The sequence below is a fragment of the Equus asinus genome, chromosome 2, assembly GCF_041296235.1.
Source record: "Equus asinus isolate D_3611 breed Donkey chromosome 2, EquAss-T2T_v2, whole genome shotgun sequence".
Classification (NCBI taxonomy): Eukaryota; Metazoa; Chordata; class Mammalia; order Perissodactyla; family Equidae; genus Equus; species Equus asinus.
The window spans coordinates 21,153,165-21,174,920 of NC_091791.1; the positions used below are offsets into that span (position 1 = coordinate 21,153,165).

The 21,756-nt window shown below is 36.3% G+C and overlaps 1 protein-coding gene across 2 annotated transcripts in view; it reads right to left on the reverse strand.

Annotated features, from left to right (window-relative positions):
- MXI1 (MAX interactor 1, dimerization protein) overlaps positions 1-21,756 on the reverse strand; it is an 81,594-nt gene that overhangs the window by 7,604 nt on the left and 52,234 nt on the right. The gene's annotated exons all lie outside the window — the stretch shown is intronic.

The window sequence follows — 21,756 nt, forward strand, 5'->3', positions numbered from 1 at the left end:
ATCTTGTAGACAAATTAGGGGAAATTTCTCCTGGAAATACTAGCAGAGAGCCTCGTGGATTTACCTTCCCTGTACCCTAAAGAAACTATGATCACCATGAGAGTTCTGGGTACATAATTCCACTCTAAAAGAATACCAGTCCACATCTTTGGTCCTGTGCCTCTTAAGGCATAACAAAATTCAGTAGTTAATAGCGGATCTGAAAAGAATACCCATAAATGTGTTCATAGTTTAAAGAGCTATAACAACTTTTAACAGCTGTCTCAACTTCACCGGGAATAAACACATCCTCCATTTTCTCCTCAAAGAGTGCCAAAATGGTTTTATTGGCTCATCCACCAAACTATGCTTTCTCTGCCTTGATACACAAGAAATAATGTCAAGTGAAATTCTCAAATACTAGCAGTTTGAAAGAAGGGTAGGAGAAGGCGATAAACAGCCAATTATGTCACTGACAAGCAAGGATGATTAAGGGTAGTAAGGTCAAGAGGTTTGGCTGATGAACTGTCAAAATTCTTCCAGTACCTGCTAGCCTACCTATACTTAAATGTTCATTAGTATTTCTATTCTAAATTTCCATTCTCTTTATTGAATTCAGTAACTCAGTTCTAATAATTGGCTCTAGGCTGAAATCTGACATACCTGATGTGGATAAACAAATTTTGTTAATTTTCACCAAATGAAAGGCATATCAATAGATTCCCCTTAATGAGATTTAACAATTTTAAGGTCACTCTTCTCCCCTGTTGTGCTACCCAAAATCATAGAACCCTTAGCATTTTTTTTTTTTTGCTGAGAAAGATTCCCCCTAAGCTAACATCTGTTGCCAATCTTCCTCCTTTTTTTTCGCTTGAGGAGGATTAGCCCTGAGCTAACATCTGTGCCAATCTTCCTCCACTTTATATCTGGGTCGCCACCACAGCACGGCTGACAACTGGTGTAGGTCCATGCCAGGGATCTGAACCCGCAAACCCAGACCACCAAAGCAAAGCATGCTGAACTTAACCACTACACCATGGGGCCAGCCCCCAAAATTTTCATTTTTAATTGGAAAACCTTAGATGAGGATTCTCACATGCTCACAGCACTCTTGCTGAGAAGACTAAAAACAAAAATCCACAGTAAAAAGTACCTGTAAATTCTTCATTAGGATTATTATAGCATATGCCTAACAACTGCACTCAAATGATATGACTGGAGGGTGGAGAGAGAGACTGGTGGTTCTCTTGCTAATAATTAGAGGCTCCCAAGGGGGCTCTGAATTCGGTCATCTAAAAAAAGTTAACAAAGCAACTAACTAGTAAAGTTAACATGTTGCCACAAGAATAACTTGTCAATTTTGCTTAAATTACTTAACCCCAGAAATTCAGTGTATATATAGGAAATATCTTCTACTTTAAGAAGCTTCAGAATGACCCCTTACTATAGTTTCACATCAAGGAAAAAAAAGGGTGGGTCAATTTTCTGTTTTATGAAATCTAAGTTAAAGTCTTACTAAACTAAGTAGAAATCAACTAAAATAATATTAAAATGTCTATTTTTTTCTCTTTTTTAAATCATTCAGTTGTATATTCATTACGTAACTTTTATGTACTCAGCAATGTCCCAGACGCTTGAGTGAGAAAAGTAAAAAAAGAAATGTAAACTAAGAGTTTATAATCTAGACTACAGAATGAAACATATTGTTTTGTTTCATTGGGTTCATAATGAAATGAGTCATACAGATATCAAGGGCAAAAGAATCTGAATAAAAGGAGAGACTGTAATTGGAGGGGGGAGACATATAAAAGAGGTTGAAACTTGACTTTGGACTTGAAGGATACTGAATTTGTCTATGAAAAAGCACGGATTTTCAAAGTTATTAAAAGAAGAGTACAGGACTCAAAGTTCATATATTGGGACCAAGTTTAAATCTAAAATTAGAAATGCCTTAGTTTTCTTTATTCAAGGGAAAACAACTGAGTTGGAATTCTCTAAGAAAATATCAGCCAAGTTAGCAGTCTGGTGATCTGCAACAGCACTGTCAAATCAGGAGCAGCCCAGGCCAAGGAAGTCAAGGCGTAAGTAACGCCTAAACGAACAGGGAAGGCAGACTGCCCTCTAAAATACTTTTTATTAGCCACTATTAAACATTTCTTCAGTCAAGTAATTATAAGTTTGCTCCAAAATACAGCTTACACCAAGAAAACATACCCTGAGATATCATGTCTCACAAAGGCCAGTTATGCCATTTTCCATATTTTGTAAATACGATCCTCCAAAATAGACAACAGTACAAAGGATGAATGATGAATGATGTCCTCTGCTCTCCTGTGGGGAAAGGTGTATCTGTGGGAGCCAAATGTCATTTCCTCCAGTTTTTCTACTTGTAAGTGAATCAGGCATTTGAAGAGCAGAATAACCAAGGGTTAATGCCCATTGAAGGACAGCAGCTGACCAATGGGGAGCCACACTTTTCAAAGTCGCCACCCAAATACTGCACACAGTTTTCCACATATGCCACTTTTAGGTAAATACACCCTTCCAAGAGTAGTGGATACCCTATAACTGTAAACTGGAAAGTTAAATCAGAAAATCCATTCTCCTTGATGTGCAAATTTTTCTCTCCAGTAAATTATTGAAACAAACATCCCCAATCCTTCTTCCCTTACAATGGTGCTGTGCTGCTCTCTACCCTTACCCCCATCCCTGCTAGTAACCAGATTGCAAGCTTAACCACCAACGACCTAGAAAAGGCGTATCTTTTGATGCCATCTGGTCCTTTCTTTTCTTTTCTTCATTCTCATGTGACTGGTGGCTCAGGAGCCTCCTGTACGGGATTGCCAAATCATGGGCTGTAAGATATTGGGGGAAGAAAAGAGGACAAGAGACAGAGAAGAAAAAAGCTTGGTTTGATTTGAAAATCCTTATGCACTGAGAAAAAAAATTGCAAGTATCACAAGATGATGTTTTCCAAGTCTCCAAGAAGTGGAAGAGCTGACACAGAGAAGAAGGATTCATGAAAGGCATGGTCCTGTATCTTTAGTCAAAGTAGGAAAAGCAGATTGGGGACAGTTAAGGCTGCTGTTCTGAATATTCTGATGAACACTAGACTAACAACCAATAGAAAAAACCTGACATTGTAAAATTTATGGAACTAAACTTGATGGAAAATGTGAAAAAATTTTAGCCCCCTAGTTAGCATTTACTTAACTTTTCACAACACATGGGTAGCTCAACGAAAACTATAAAATCCTTCCTAATTTAGCATGAGTGACTGTGATGCAAAGTCAGGATGAGACACTGCGGTAGGAAGCACCCTGTGAGAAAACTGGAGTCTCCTTGCTGAGAGGGAGGGAACAAGAAAATGGAGAGATACTAAAGTACTTTTATTTTCAAAGACACTTTGAGGTCTGTTTTAAAATGAGATTTAAAAGTGGGTTTTATCCAGGGGAAAAGAGACAATTCCCAGAGACTAACCCTGTTAGAAAGAAGGTCCTATCAAAATTACCCACACCTTCACAAAGGGCAAGCCCCTTGTGGGAAAAGGAACAATTAGAGACTATCTGGCTTTTATTTTGGTAGATTGGGATCATTTTTCCCCGAAGGAACCAATGCTGCTTTTGGTTTCAAACCTTGTAAACTCTACTGCCGAAATGAAATATCGCAGAACATGAGGGGATATGATTTTGCTATAAAATGACCCCTCCTAGTAGCTGCGATATTTTAAAGCATAGGTATATCAACCACAAGCACACATTGTTGAGGGAGGAGAGGGGAAAGAATTCGCTTTCAGGAAAAAAACTGCAAATATAATAAGATGATGTTTTTCAAGTCGTGTCTCTCTCTCTCTCTCTCAACTCTAATCCCTCTGCCCAACAACAAGAAATTTAACCCCTGCCTGGCCTCACAAACCCTGATGCCCTTGGAGGCATGGTCCTTCATTGGAACTTGCTTGTATTTCATTCCTCCACTACAGGATACCAAGACTTTGCCAAGTAACTAAATCAAAATGGAAAACAAGTCAAGTGATAGGGACAGTACTTGTATTTTCCTCGGCTGGATGTTACGCAATGGGCTGAGAGTCCTCCCTTGAGCCACATTCTTCAAAGCTGCAGTGGCTTGTGGCCAGGTTTTCCAACTCCCTACACAACACTTTTGTACATGACAGCAGCTAGCTGCTTATCCTACACATTTTATATTCCAACGCTTCTCTAAAATTTAATGTGTTGAGAATCTTCTGAAAATCTCCAAAGTTACTCCCTCCAAAAATCTGCCTGCCTCCTTTTCTTATGAAAAATGACATTAAAAATGGAGCCAGATATCAAGCACATTCATGCTACTCATGAATTTTATTTACAAAACCAAATATCATGTTCAGCTTATTCTGTTTGTGAAATAAGAAAGCTTAGACAAGCTATTCCCATAAAATGGCATACAATTATGTTTCACTTCTAACTTATATATTACCTACTTCACAAAAAATAAACAGACAATAACAAAAGTAACTCCCAGGTAGTAACTTAGTAAGTGGCATTTCCCTAGCATCAGACCTGGTTGTGGTATCATGAGGCTTAATGACAACAAAATAAAAACTTAGGAGAGAATAGCTTGGACACTCTTCTCACTTTTCAAAAAAACCTGCTTTTATTAATATTCCTCTTTTTTTTCTTTTTTACAACTGTTGCCAATCTCCTTCCCCCACCCCCCCGCTTCTTCTCCCCCAAACCCCCAGTACACAGTTGTATATATTTTAGTTGTGGGTCCTTCTAGTTGTGGCATGTGGGACGCCGCCTCAATGTGGCCCGATGAGTGGTGCCATGTCTGTGCCCAGGATCCGAACCAGTGAAACCCTGGGCCACCGAAGGCGGAGCGTGCAAACTTAACCACTTAGCCATGGGGCCGGCCCCTCATTAATATTCCCCTTAATTCAATTTGTATCTTGTAAAATAACCAGATAGGAATATTAACACGTATTATAATGAAGTTGCAAATTATATGAATTATATATACTATATAATATTATAATAATATAAATTATTCTACAGTCACATTGTTCACCTCAGCAATAAAGGGCTCATCCATACACAAATAAGAAATAAAATCAGTAAGGTTGAGACACACATTATTCACTCTTGGAAGATTTTTTTTAAATCGCTTTCTCCCAATAAAATCTTAGTTCTTATGGTAGGGAGCCAGAGAGTACTTAAAGCCAGAAGGATAAATACAGTATGCCTTCCAGAACTCATAATTTTCCTCAAAGATTTGAGAAAAACCCACCATTTTATATAAAAACAAACACAGATAATGCAAAGTATACTTTTAAGATAAAACAAGACTTCAAATAAATCTCACATTATTTCACACTACATCCCAGGACCTCCAGGATTCTATGTTAAAACTACTAGACGAAATTACCACAGATCACTATCAGAGTTCTAGACTTCAGAACATCATTTCTGAATTATGGCTTGGATTATGTTTTTCAAACGTTTACAGAGGAAGAATGGCGGGGGAGAGAGGATGAGGGGAAGAGGGAGAGAGGTGAGTACTCAATAAATTAATGATGATAAAATAGTGACATATTCTTTCTCAAACTACACAGATTCTATGTAGGCTAAAATTTTATTTAGTCTTTACACCTCAGAGATATGAACAGGAAAAAGTGCCACTCAGTCAATAACAATGATCATCAGTAAAAAATGAGCTGCACCAAATTGTGCCACTGAACTAGATGCCATCAAGATTTTTAAAAGATGCCAGTAGTATTCTTTATCTGTTTGAAGATGCTACAATTTGGCCTTCTGCCTACCACCTTTCCAGCCTCACTTCCCATTACCCATACCCTTGCAAACCTCTTCCACAAACCAAATGTGCTTATATATTTACTGATTTCTCTACCAGGAATGCCCTCCTCTCCACTGTCCACCTAGTGGGCATCTAACTCATTTGTCAGCCCACAGCCAAACTATTGTTTCTTCATGAGGCCTTCCTTGACATACCTCTTCACACTAATCACACTATATTTTAATTATCTTCTACATAAGACTGAAGGAATACTTTCAATCATTTCAGTCCTTCCGATACGAAACAGAATGACTGGCACAGTGGGGAGGAGGGATGTAACATATTTCTAGGATACTTCTGGGACTCTTAACTCCCCAAAGTTGAGGTAGCAATACTAGGGCCTCCGAACAATATAATCAGATGCCAGGCCAATATTCATGAGAGATCTGCTTATGGATGCCAGAATTCTACACTGGGTTTTTTTGTGTGCAGCTGAGGTCACCACGAAAGATGAGCACATGTAGAGTAACCGACAATCTCTAACTTAACTCTTGATTAGAGTCGACATCTCTTTTAATAATGAAGCAAAAGGTTAAGAATTACAGCCATTACAACACAGTGACTTGTCAAAGTATTTACAGGAATGGGGGACTAGGACAAAAAAGTCAGATGAAATTCATAGATAATTTTTTAAGTCCAATTTTTTTGTCTCCAATTTCAACTTTCTGACTTTATTAACAGGCCTCTTAGCAGGGAGAAAATTTGACTCTTTTAAGTTTGGCTTCTGTTCTAGTTGCAGTTCAAGAAATAGTGATGATAAGAATAATGACATGGGGCGAGCCTCGTGGCCAAGTGGTTAAGTTTGCACGCTCCGCTTCAGCGGCCCAGGGTTTTGCTGGTTTGGATCCTGGGCATGGACATGGGACTGCTCATCAAGCCACGCTGAGGCAGTGTCCCACATGCCACAACTAGAAGGACCCACAACGAAAAATATACAACTATGTACCGGGGGGCTTTGGGGAGAAAAAGGAAAAATAAAATCTTTTAAAAAAAAAAAAGAATATTGACAGGAAGGCAATCACTAAGGAGAAAAGAAACAGCTAAGAAAATCCAGGTTTGAGACGGGAAAGTCTAAAAAGAAATACTCCACAATGCAAGGCAGGGAAAAAAAAAAAGTATAGTTTTTATCCTGTCTGATACCATGAGAAACTAGTGTTGCACAGTTTTTACAACATCCCAGGACTGCTGATCAGTTGAAGCTCTAGTGCTTCACGTAAACACACACATAAACAAATTATTTTTTTTATTGTCCTGCATTCATCTCTAAGGAAGACTTGACTTCTGACAGCCTCATTTGAAAAAAATAATTAAAATCTGGTTCTGGAGGCATATGTTCTTCACTGAAACTCCCATAAGGAATCCAATCTCCAAAATGATTTAACAGAAATTGTTCACTTGACGTCCATTCTGTGCTAAATTTAGCTTCCATGCATACATCTTAACCCCCCACTTATCTGTTTATGAGGATTTGGTTTAAAAAAAAAAAAACTTGATCATTCATTCACCATATTTCTTCATTGGTCACACAAGAACTTTCTGTATTCCAAGTTTCAAAGTCTGGGAAATAGGGCCACATCACTGGAGAAAACAGTGGCAATTTGTTCTAAATACAAAATAGCTTATTTTCCTTTGGCCACTCTCCAGGGATTCGGGCGAAGGGAAATATCCGGATACTCCTCTCTGGAGAGACCAGGCTCTGAACCTGGCCTACTGTCAAAACTTAGCTGTGGGTGGGAGAGAAATTTTTTAAATTATTTTCTTTCACATCAATTTGGAAACTGATTAAAGATTTTCGCATTATTAACAGTTTTTCTACTCTTCAGCCTTTTGTTGGTGTTCATCCCTATTCTGGCAGCCCCCATTGGCTGCTTTAATGGTACCAAGGGGCTGAGAAGTGTTGCTGTCCAAAAGAAAAAACATGCTCTCACAGGGACTGGGAAGGCAATCTGCAATCACAACAGTAGCTACTTGTTAATTTTCTATTTGAAACCCAGTGATGTCAATAGTATTGTACCCTGCCAGCCACCATGGGGTAAAGTACATTTTGAAACCAAAATAAACTTCCTACGTGGTGGCAAGTCAAATTTGAGGCACAGTGATAACGTTAGTTCTATAAGACATTGCCCTAGTTTTATATACAAAATGTACACAACAAGCATTAGTCTACTCTTCTATAAAAGTTTAAGTCTAACTCTCACAGCCTTACTCCTACCCACAGCTCAGTGCAATTGCTTTATTATATCAAATTACAGTCCAGGATGGCAGAGGGAAATGAAGAAATATTGTTACTGATCTCTAATAAAATGGCAATCCTACACAGCACAAACAGCACACCCGAAGGAAGAATGCTTTGTAATGTAAATGTTCATTTAGAAGCATAAAATGAAAACAGCACAAAGCCTTTAAAAATGGCTCCACTAATAAGAGCTGTTTAGTATAATAGTTCATTTTAACAGACTGTATTCACTTAAGAGGAAAGACATGTTTTATTAAATGGAACAGGAACACTCTGGCCTATGAATTAATGCATCCCTGGAAGATGAATATTCACAGTATGTACTGAATATGAGTAACCTGAAATAGGGAGCTAAATGATTAAAAGTGGTGACCATGCTTACTACTGGCAGACGGCAAATGGTTTGGCATTGCTGGATATCTGCCAATTCAGTCAAGCCAGCCAGGGATTACTTTTCAAGTCACATTTTAGCAAAATTTCCCCAAAATCAAAATGCAGGGTTTTTTCATTTGTTTGGTTTTGTTTTTTGGGGGAGGGGGTAAAACTTGGGACAGGAAAAGGATAAAGAGCAATTTGTTGGCCAATGTGTAATTTAAAAAAAATAATAGTAATCCCGAAGTATTCATAAATCATTTGGAACCTCTGGAAAAATAAGGCTCAAAGAATTTTTTAAATGCCATAATCCTGACAAGCAGAGAGATTTAATGTTTTGGTATAACTTTTTATTTCAATGTTACTTAACGCTTCTGATCTTTCTCTTCCATTATACTGTATCACATTTTTTTCTGACCCCAAAGGGCCCAACTGAAGAATAGTTTTTGAAAGTTACTTTTGGAGGCAGCCTCGCATAACACCTGGCACCAATCCTGGACATGCTCTCCTCTGATAGAGCAGAAATTTTTTCAGTGTTGTTTTAGGGTGATGACAGATGAACATTTTTAGGTAGATAGAAAGTGAACATGCCTTAAGAACTACCTTATTTTTTAAAACGCTTATGAAAAGGAAAAGATATTCAACAGATTAACAATTATTGTAGTCTCCTAAAAGGCAAGCTTTTATCAGTAAAAAAACTGGGTTCAAATTATGACTGGTTTGCAACACTACAATTTGTGACTTGTTTCTATTTATATTTGTCTAAATCTTAGTCTGACTCTCCTCTGGATAAGCCCAGGAAAAAATTAAATGAGAGAACAATCAGAGATCTAATATTTATTTTGTATGATTCCAGCCTCAACTCAATACTATTATAGTTTTCCATCTAAGAAGGACTGCTACATACGTGTCGTTAGACTTTGATTCTAGAATAACCCTGAAAAATGCATACTGTGCTGTGAATCTGAGAAGAATGAAAAACCAGGCTGAGGGAATATGTTACATTCTGTTACCATCGCCAATCAAAATCCTGGCTATTCATAAGGGCAGGTGTGTGGCTCTCTGGCCTAAGGATATTCCAACCACAAGAACATAAAAATTGTTGCTCTAACCAAAGAAGGTGGTAGAGTTTGGAGGATAAGTTTGTCCAACTTGGCTATATTTCCTTTCAGATATTAGAGATACTGCAGGATGATAATCCCAAAACATCTTTCAGGATCACCAACATCTCTAATTTCAGGAAACAAAACATATATGAAGGATCTTTTGAAACGATAAAAAATAAGACCCCAAATTTTTCAGTATTTTCTCCTAAGCACACCAGTATTTCCTGAACATTGCAAGCCAGCTAATACACGTTTCCTCCTCCATCTGATCCAATACATGCAGCAGTAAATTCCAACTGCTTTCAAGGGAGTTCTAAGAGCCCAGTATTACCAAATTGCTCTTTAGGAAAAGCCTCTTCCATTACAAAAATAGCAGTCTTGCAAAGTCGTTCAGCTCTATCTAAATTGTGTTATGTTTACAAATGTTTTAACTGCAAAGATGGAATTTCCAATTGAAAGAGAACCTTATTTAGAAGAGACTGGATTTCTTTTACAGCTATGCCAAATACAAGCTGTTCTGTAAAGGAATAATTGTGAATCAGGCTGGAATAAAGTGAATCAAGATAGAAAAACCATACTGACGTTACAATCTTAGAGAAAAATGCCATAATCGGTCACACCAATGATCTAAATGCCAAACAGTATGTTTTTGTCAGTGACACCAACAGATGGCTCAGGGAAACTATGATGGTTGTCCTCCATGACAATACATATATATTACAGAAACAGGGGCTGGCCCCGTGGCCGAGTGGTTGAGTTCGCGCGCTCTGCTGCAGGCGGCCCAGTGTTTCGTCAGTTTGAATCCTGGGCGCAGACATGGCAATGCTCATCAAACCATGCTGAGGTGGCGTCCCACATGCCACAACTGGAAGGACCCACAACTAAAATATACAACTATGTACCAGGGGGGCTTTGGGGAGAAAAAGGAGAAAAATTTCTTTAAAATCTTAAAAAAAAAATACATATATATTACAGAAACATAACCCAACATCTTACTAAAACTCAATAACAATGTTTATCAAAGAACTGATCTAAATTGCTTGATAAATTCGTTGATTTTATTTTCATTTTTTATTAGGGTAGTAAGTCCCTATTTAGTTAGCACTTACTGTGTAAAGTAGGATTGTCCCTTTTTTTTTTTAATTTGAAATTTCTTCCTTCAAGCTTCAAGGGCATATACTCCCTAATGCTAGTCTAATTTATGATTTTGGTGAAAAAAATTTTAGCGTATCCTTTCTTAATTTCCAGATTTCTCCCCGATCTAATTTAGCTATTGCATTTCCAAATTAGATAGCCCATATTTTCCTCACTTAATTTTAGGTTATTTTAAAGGGTCAGCATTGCTCAAATTACTTTTGGATAAAAGTATTGGAAAATAAAGCAGTTTATGAAAAATAGATTTTTTTTTTTTGTAATGGCATAAAATCCCATATCAACCTCCCATATCGGCTTTTAGGAAAACTTAAAAGAGAAAGGTTATATGTTGAAATTTTTAAGTCAATAATCTAAGGTTGATGTACTACAGCAGGCAGAAAGTTTACAAAGGAATAGGATTTCCCACAGAAACATCTTGTTTGGGGTCTCTATTAAAGGATAAATTGAGAAGCACTCACAGGAAACAGAAGTTACAAGGGGAAATACATGATCACAAAAGTTACTAGGCTCTTCATCATATAGGGATTACTAGAATAAAATGTACATCTTCAACAATACTCCCAAACAAAAAGACTTAAACCTAAGAGATTCTGGAGAGCTAAGGAGATGGTCTTTCACTTATCCTTATTTACCCAAAGCTATAGCAGATTTTTCTGTCCCAGTTGAAGCTTTTGGTTGTTTTCACAAGACACTTGGGCATTCACCAACACTGCCACTACAGGAGAGGGAGAAGAGTAGTAGACATCCTTTCGTAGGGAAAAAACAGCCATTAAAAATGACACTGTATTTTAGCTGTCATTGGAGACATACCAGGAAAGCAACTATAGATTAAGAAAGTAAGAAGGCTTTATCACACTCTCTAAATGTAGTCCCAGGCCCATATCTATCTTATCCATGCTGAATAGCTGAAATAAGTGACAAACTATACTTTAATGATTAAAAGAGCAAAAAAGCTTCATGTGCAGCATTTCTCCTGAAAGCCCATTCAAACATACTGAAAATATGACAAAACCAATTTTGACAAACTCCTAGAGAGCCATGCAAGTCACAGGAATAATCATTCATAACTAAATTGTTCATATTAGCTTCAGCCCATGATAACCACCTGCTATGAGTTTACCTCAACTCTCATCTGGGATACATACAACTTAGCACTTAATTACATATTGCTCATAGGGCTTTATAATAATAATAATCTTTTGTCTTCTACCTAGTTAGATTATAAATCCTTAAAAGCAGGGCCCAGGATGACTTCTTTTATCCTATCACCAATACCTAGCATACAGTCAATTTCTTATAAGTGTTTGTCAGTTGATTTTTAATTATCTTTTGGAGTCTTTTGTCAGTGCCAGGAACTAAGCCACTTCAAACGAACTCTCACTTCCACCAAAGATTTTAAATCAGAAAACATGATCTCAGGGTTAATGGTAAATAAAACTGTTAAGAAACCATTATTATAGACATCTGACCATTACCTATTACTTGTAGGTCATCCTAGATTGATATTCAAAGGAGGTTCAAAACAAATTCTAAATTTTCAAGATCAAGGAAGTTTAAAACAAATCCTAAACCTAAATTTTCAACATATTTCCTACTTATTGCAAGTAAAAGGGCAAAGGGTGGGGGAAGGGAGAGAGTTTGAGAGAGAGGTCAAATTGTACTTTAGTGCAAACAGTAAAACTCCTGCTAAAAGATACTATTGCTTATTCCTAACCACAGTTTGTTGAACCTGTAACTAGCATCCAATTCCTCCCTACTAAAGGTCTCAAAGCTCCATCAAAAATGTTGGGCCAGCCCAGTGGCATAGTGGTTAAATTTGCAAGCTCAGCTTTGGCAGCCTGGGGTTCGCAGGTTCAGATCCTGGGCACGGACCTACACACTGCTCATTAAGCCATGCTGTGGTGGCATCCCACATATGAAAATAGAGGAAAGTTGGCACGGATGTTAGTTCAGGGCCAATCTTCCTCAAGCAAAAAGAGGAAGATTGGTGACAGACATTAGCTCAGGGCCAGTCTTCTTCACTAAAAAAAATGTTGAGAAACCTCTAATTAACTTATACTTGCCAAGAAAGATAGGGCCATTTTGCAAATTAAAGCTGCCAAGTTCAAACAAATGTTTGAGCTCCAGCTTTGCTATGTCTAAACCAAGAAATCCTAGATAGAAGTAGAATACAATTCTTCATATCATTTCCAAGAAAGCTTCTCCATAGAAGACCACCATCTGAAAAAATTTATTTTTAAATTAAAGCACTAACCAGAAAATGCCCTCAAACTAATGTTCGAAATCCATTTTTCTATTCCATTAAAATATTACTAAATTAACCACTGCTGACTACAATTTTAAAGTAAAAGGAATTTTATTATGGCAAATTCTAAGGCCAATTAAAACTTTAGAAAATGACAGGCAAATGGGGGTCAGCCCCGCGTCCTAGTGGTTAAGCTCAGCCCACTCCACTCCAACAGCCCAGGGTTCAGTTCCCAGACATGGATCCACACCACTTGTCGGCAGCCATGCTGTGGCAGCAACCCACACACAATATAGAGGAAGATTGGCACAGATGTTAGCTCAGGGCGAGTCTTCCTCAAAAAAAAAAAAAAAAGAACAATAAGCAAATACCTATTAACTTAATCATGAGTAAATTAATCTACATATCTTTATTTGTATGTAAATAAAAAATCTACAATCTCAAGAAAAGCAAAAAACTAACCACTAATATCTTTCCATATCTTTCCTTCCAAGCATAAGTCAAAACGTGCTAACCATAATTATCTTTTAAATTTCTAATAAAATGCTCAACAGAGCAAAAACAAGTTTCAGTATACCATATTTGAAATTCTCTAGTTACAGATCACTTCCTATTCTTGTTATCTCTATTTTAATTACTTCACAGCTTTCAGATGAGCCAAACTCCTAACTGCTTTTTTAACAAAGCTACATATTTTTATATTCTTACATACACACATACGCAAACAAATACATATTTTTAAATTCTAGTATAAGAAGAATGGCTCTAGATGAATACCTATGAGCTCCAAATGGACATTTCAGTAACAATCTCTTTGTGTAGAAGGACTTAGGGAAATTATCAGCATTCTATGATGTTTTCTTACAGCTATTAATTCTAAACTGAGAGAGACATTACCCTTCCAAAAGAGAGTAAGTCTTCCCAAGGCTCCTCCCAAGAACAATGTTCTAGCTGATCATGGAAACTTCCATTAAAGGATCTGTTTAAATGATTCTACAGGCTTTTAATGACATCAAATTAAACAGCTATCAGAATAAACCAAGTTACAAAAAATCAGAAGCAAAACAGGATTAACACACAACTGCAGATAAAAATCATAGAGAAGAGTCTATATCTAAGAAAGCAAGCTGAAATTTAATAAAATGCTGATATCAAGTTATATAGCTATGTAGACAGAAGAGGGTGACAACACATCAAGGGCAAGACACTTGTATAAATTCCAAACATTTTGAGGAAATGTTTTTACACCCACAACAAAAGATCTGTCACAGCTTCTATGCTATTTATAGTAAAACATTAAGTCACAGTTGAGTTTCTTGGTCTGCCGTATACCAATTCAAATACAGAGAGAAATGTATTTTCATCTGTAAAACCATCACACTCAAGAGGCATTTTCCCAAGGTACGACAACTTCAGCAGAGGTCCCTATTATGAAGCACAACCACCACATATTTCCTAAGTGGGTCATATTACCTAGAATATCCTATGGGGACAAACTGTTCTCTCTGAAGCAAGCGTGGAGAACATAACTACTTTCCTTGGAAAGGGAAGGTATTTGCAGGGTGGCAAATATCTCTATGTGCCTTCCTAAAATATTTTCTATCTTCAAGTGGCAGGTTTCACAAAACAAAACAAAACAAAAACACACAGCTATTTATTTGACTTGGCATTTAAATTCTTTCTCTTAATCTAACATGAGGTGCATAGCCTGCTACAAAAATCAAACAAATAAAAGTGTTAATTACTAATTCACTGACCACCTGTTATGTGCAAGACACTGTGTCAGACACAAAGACAAGCAAGTTATAGTCCCTCCCCTCAGGGAATATAGATGATCTAGAAAGAGAGGACATTACAGTATAAGGTAGTGTGGGTTAAAATTCATCTGAGTGACACAGTGAAGAGAGAGGAATTTAGAGGAGGTATCACTTTGAACAATCAGGAAAGACTTCTTGAAAAACACATTTTAGCTATACCTTGAAAAAGTTGTGATTTGGGAATCAGAAAAATCTAGGTTCTCATCCTGACTTTGTCACTGATCAGCTTGGTGGCGCATGTAAATTGGAGGGACTTAGGTTTCCTTATCCATAAAATAAGAATACTAGACTAAATGATTTATTTTCTAAGGTCCCTTCCAGCTTTATCATCTATGGAAATGTACAGATAGGATTACATTTATTGCCTTTGTAAAAGGAGGAACAATGAACAGAGAGGAATTTGAGCCATAAGTATAAAAGCAGAAAATATAGGGGAAGATGAAGAAGTTAGGACCAGGCATCCTATTTTCAGCAAAGAAGGAAATGGGAGTTATAATATCATACTGGAAACATCTTCAGACTAGGAGTTGGGAGATATGGGCCCTAGCTCTGGGTTCAAAAACTAGATCTGAGAGTAAAAAGCAGGATTGGATGCTTGAAATCTCAGAATTTTTTCAGATTAGAAGAGATCTTAAAGATCATTCAATTCTATCACCTAATTTTAAAGAAACTAAAGCCCTATCCAAAAACTGGAATGTGATTTTTGATGACCCCTAGCTTTGTGCTTTTGCTCCACACCCTGCTGGAGGGATTTTTAAAAAAAGGTTTGAATAGTCACAATAGTCACATTTATAAGATAAACGCTTATAGGGAGACAATAAGGAGTGAGAATGGCTGATCCGTAAGGAGGTTACAGTTAAGGACAGCAAAAAGTTCTACAGATCCAGTCAGCACAGCTCTGATTTCCAGGACCCTTAGCACCTCTGAAGGAGGGAAAAAAATAAATAGTGGAGCTGTCCCAAAATTAGAGATGGGCTTGGCAGACTATCAAAGCAGTGAGGACGTTATTGAAAAGCTACTCTGATTGTCCAAATGGTAAGGAAGAAAGATTCCAACATACTGATCTGCATCTACTTTCTCTTTAGACTGTTTGTAGACAAACGTTCTAAATAAACTAAGTCATCCTTCCTTGGAGTTTTGTGTAACAGTAGTATGCCTTTTACTCCTGGTATGGCACACCTCATCTAATGATCACTGGGGCCTATTAAAATGACTGATTCCACATACCAATACAATACAGTTACAACCACAAAACCAGATTTCTGAAGCCTGTGCAAACATAAACTTGTCAGAGAATTACAAAACAAAAAGAAGCAACCAGTGGGGCCAGCCAATTGGTTAGGTTCATGCACTCTGCTTCGGTGGTGGCCCATGTTTTGGCCGGTTTGGATCCTAGGTGCAGACATGACACCACTCATCAAGCCAGGCTGAGACAGCGTCCCACAAAGCCCAACCAGAGGGATATACAACTACGCATTGGGGAGCTTTGGGGAGAAGAAGGGAAAAAAAAATGATTGGCAACAGATGTTAGCTCAGGTGCCAATCTTTGGGGGGAGAAAAACTGACCAGTATTTTGCACCATAATGTTTATAGATTAAATTGTTACATTTCCTTAAAAGTCAATGATATGTGTTTTTCCAAAAGGGACAAGGTCCTATACATTCATTAGTATTTAAATCTCAGAATTCATATCTATATGTGTGTGTGTGTACAGTTTTAAGGAATGTGTTTATATTATTTATAGACACAGACGTATATGCTTCTTAGGGCAAATTCTAGTTATATAGAAATATTTACTATTTATCCTTATAAAATAAGTACTTATAAAATAAATTTTTATCACTGTAGCTATAGCACCATGTGTTATAATAATCTTTAGATATTTTACAAAGTTCCAAAGTTTGAACGAGGTGAGGTTCTAAGCTCATTTTTCCAGCTCTTCTTTTATTTTGTATGTATGTGTGGGTATTTACATAGATACACACATATGTATATATTTATATCAAGGAAAACGGTTTGGAGACAGAATAGTAATTAAGTTTCTAATATGGCTACAATTACTGAACTTAAAAAATTGACAGAACTATAAAATTTTTCATGTAGGGAAAGAATTCAGAGAGGTCTCCTCCTTTACAGGGAAAGCAAGACCCCAAGATGTTAGACAACTTATATAACATCTATAGCCTATTAGTAGTAGAGATGAAAGGAAAAATTATTATCTTCTAACTTCTGGTACAATTATCACTTCAATATGCATTACATATCCCCAAAGAAGCCATCTGTGTTGGATTCCAGATATCCTTTTTGATAATTTAGCTCCTAAACCATGTTTAGTATTTAAATTACCTTTCTCCATTGGCTTTCCCCAAAATAACAAAACAAGGAAGTCATTTACTTATGAGTTCATTAAGTTTCAACTTTTCTTGATTTAGAAGACATGAGTATAAGCAATATATCACGTGTTTGTCCCAGGGCTGAATTAATTATTTTTCAAGCAAATTTGTCTTCAAGAACTGGTTAGCAACTAACCATATTAGGAATTTCTATTCTCATCACTGAATCCTCCTTTAGACCTGTGGTTTTTCACTATGGGACTTTTGATTAGCCTTATTTACTAGAATACGTAGCAAAAGATAAACAAGTACAAAATAACTATCTCCTTCTCTGCAAGAGCTAAAATATATAAAAATAATCTGAATCTCTATTTTTAAAACATAAGTAAATGCAAGATACTGAAGAAGTCTTTCATGTAATAAAAAGATTTCTTACTGATGTGACTCTTGGCATGCTTTAATTGCCAAAATTTATACCAAAATAGAAATTTCTTTAAATGAATAAGATGCTAGTTTAAGAAAAAGTACTCCAATTCCACTTGTTATTATTGTTAAACCAGTATTTATCAGAGTAGTTAAACTGCATTAATTACTGTATAGGCAAAATAATTTAGCAAAATAGCATATAGTCATGCATCACTTAATGACAGGGATACATTCTGAGAAATTAGGCAATTTCATTGTGTGAACATCACAGAGCGTACTTACACAAACCTGGATGGTATAGGCTACTACAAACCTAGGCTATATGGTACTAATCTTATCGGACGACCATCATATATGCAGTCCATCGTTGACCAAAACGTTGTTATATGGCACATGTTTAAGGCACTGTGTTACCTTAAAGTCTAGTAGACTTCTGCTGCTGTATAATAATTACGAGCATCAGTATAAAAGATTTGTTAAGTTTTATGGATTAAACACATCCGTCAAAGTTGCTAACAGAATAAATTTTTGAATGCTGCATCTAAAATATATCAGAAAAATCTATTAAATTATTCCCTTTTTTAAAATTATGAATTCATAGTTTGAGAGGAAATGTTTTCTTAAACAAGTTATAGCTGCACTGAGATACAGACTTTGCAATCACTTGGATAAAAAGCTACTGCACCTTCACTATAATATTTACCAGGTCAATTATTTAAAGTCTGACTTAATTATTTGTTTATTTCTAAACATAATTTTAGAAGCTGAGTTTCAAGTTATATTTCTGGGTTATTTTTAAGACCTAATGATCGCATCTCTTCCCATGTTGTAGAGTTGATTTAAACTTCAGGAAATGGATAGCTGAAGTTCTGAGAACACATGGTTTCTAGAATGCAATCCTTGTCTGAGTCAGCCTCTGTCACCTTGCAGCCTGGGTCAGGGAGTAGAAAGCTTAGCCTTAATGAGCTATTTCTGACAAAGGTCAATATACAAACTGTGAATCTATCTAGACACAACTGCAATGACTTCATTGCATAGACTGCATTTTAGATGTAATTTTATCCTGGCTATGCTTCCTCTATTAACCATAAATTTTATCTCCAAAACTCACCCGTTACTTCATCTCTATCTCATATAACATTCAATCCCAACTCTAACAAGTGCCTATCTCTGCACTCTTACAGCTATTTTTTTAGTTTGTCTACAGTTTTCAGCATTCCTACCCCTGTAAAATATAGTTTTTACATATTCATTTTTTTGTATATTCATTTTTCTGTATATTCATTTACTTGCATATAAAAATAAATGCATCAATTACATGTCTCTGAAAAATGATCATGTTACTCTGTGTATTGGTTGATAATGTTAACTTCTATATTTATCTGGCTCCATAGCTTCATAAATAGTCCAATTCAGTTAAATAAGTGTCCCCTACTTTCCAATGCATAGCTACTTTTTTAGTGTTCTATAGTTACTCTCAATAACTCAATACTGTAACTGGACTGTCTAAAGAAATACAAAGAATAAAATTACAGGCATACCTTGTTTTATTGCACTTTGATTTATTGGCCTTTGCAGATATTGCATTTTTTACAAATTGAAGGCAAAACCCTCCACCAGCAAAAAGATTACAACTCAATGAAGCCTCAGATGATGGTTAGCATTTTTCAGCAATAAAGTAGATTTTACGTAAGGTATGTACATTGCTTTTTTACACATAAGCTATTGCACACTTAGACGACTACAGTATAGTGTAAACATAACTTTTATATGCAAAAAATTCGTGTAACTCACTTCATTGTAGTAGTCTGGAACCAAACCTACATCTCCAAGTTATGCCACTATCTTCTTCAGGACTTTTACATGAATTAAAAATAGGTGTTTCAGTTTTCCATCTTTAGACTAAGAAAGGGAAGTAGCCATCATTTTTATTTGCCTAATCAGAAAACTAGAACATTAGCTATTTCCTGGCCTCTGAACAATGCTGTTTCTCCTTCCCTCCACAACTATACTTTTCAAATTTTGTTGTTCCAGGCCTAACCAACACAATCGAGTTATATTTTATTATACCTTAAGTGAAACTGATACAATTATTATATTCTTTCAATATATGGTCTTAATTTTGTTAGATTTCATTGTTAATTAGGGGCTCTTAAAAATCTTTAAATATATCCTTTTTATACGTTACAGAGCTCAATCTTTCCTCATTATGAAGTACTCAAACCACATCAGGTAGTAGCACCATATAATATATTAGAAACATATGTGGTTATTAAGGACATTGTAAAGTGTTGAGTCATTTGTGCAGTGCCATCAGATGATGATGACATCAGCACTTTTTAAGTGCCGAACTGCGAGGTCAGTGTTCTTTTCAGGACCTTTTCCCTAATCAGTGGTGACTGGTATGATGAATGGCTGACCACAAAGTTGATGAGCAACACTAGTGAGCCATTTTAGTGAGTGTGAAGTGGTTATTTCATAGTTTTTATTTGCACTTTCTTATTGATCACTGATATTGAGTATTTTTTAATGTGCTTATTAGCCATTTGTGTATTGCTTTTTTGGAGAAATATCTATTCAAATCCTTTGCCCATTTTTATATTGGGTTGTCTTTTTATTGTTTAGTTGTAAGAGTTCTTTATATATTCTGGATACAAGTCTCTTGTCAGATGTATGTTTTGCAAGTATTTTCTCCCATTCTGTAATTTGTCTTCACTTTTTTTTAAAAAAGATTTTAGTTTTCCTTTTTCTCCCTAAATCCCCCCAGTACATAGTTGTATATATTTTAGTTGTGGGTCCTTCTAGTTGTGGCATGTGGGATGCCACCGCAGCATGGCCTGATGAGCGGTGCCATGTCCACACCCAGGACCCCAACCGGTAAAACCGTGGACCACCGAAGTAGAGTGCACAAACTTAACCACTTGGCCATGGGGCCAGCCCCGTCTTCACTTTCTTGACAGCGTCCTTTGAAGCACAAATTTTTTAATTTTGATGAAGTCCAATGTTTCTATTTTTTATTTTGTGGTTTGTATTTTTTGTTTCATATGGAATAAACCATTACCTAGTCCAAAGTCACAAAGATTTACTCTCATGTTGTCTAAGAATTTTATAGTTTTAGCTCTTAAATTCAGGTCTATGATCCATTTTGAGTTAATTTTTTTATGGTGTGATGTAGGGATCCGACTTCATTATTTTGCATGTAGATATCCAGTTGTGTCAGCATCATTTATTGAAAAGTCATTGAATTGTCTTGGCAGCCTTGTCAAAAATTAATTGACCATAATTATGAGGGATTATCTCTGAACCCTATTCCATTGATCTCTAAGTCTATTCTTAGGCAAATATCACACTATCTTGATCACATAGCTTTGTAGTAAGTTTTGAAATTGGGAAGTATGAGTCTTCCAACTTTGTTCTTTTCAAGATTGTTTTGGTATTCTGGGTATCCTGCATTTCCATGCGAACTTTAGGATCAGTTGTCAATTCTTGCTAAAAAGGAAGCTGAGATTTTGATATGGCTTACATTGAATCTGTAGATCAATATGGAGAGTACTGCCAACTTGACAATTTTAAGTCTTCCAATCCATAAACATAGGATGTCTTTCCATCTATTTGGGTCATCTTTAATGTCTTTGAACAGTGTTTTGTAGTTTTCAGCATACAAATCTTTCACCTCCTTAGTTAAATTTATTCCTAGGTATTTTATTCTTTTGGATGCTATTGTAAATGGAATTGTTTTCTTAAATTCATTTTCAGATTTTCATTGCTGGTTTGTAGAAACACAACTTTGCTAAATTCGTTTATGAGCTATAATAGTTCTTCTGTGAAATTACTTAAGATCTTCTATACATAAAACTATAACATCTACAAAGAGAAATCTGAATGCCTTTTCTTTCTTTCTCTTACCTAACTGCCCTGGCTAGAACCTCTAATACAATGTTAAATAAAAGTCATGAAAGCAGACATCCTTGTCTTATTCCTGATCTTAAGGGAAAGCATTCAGTCTTTCACCACTAAGTATGATATTAGCTGTGGGTTTTTCATAAATGCCCTTTATCAGGCTAAGGAAGTTACTATAAGGTATTTTCATACTGAGATTTGTATCTTTGGTAATAAACCAAGGCTAAGAAGAGCTTTTGACTAAACTATCCAGAATCGTCAAACCTAGTCCAAAACTTTAGACTTTTGATCCAGCTATAGTTATATATTTCAAACCTACAATAAAAGTTTAGTTTCCCTA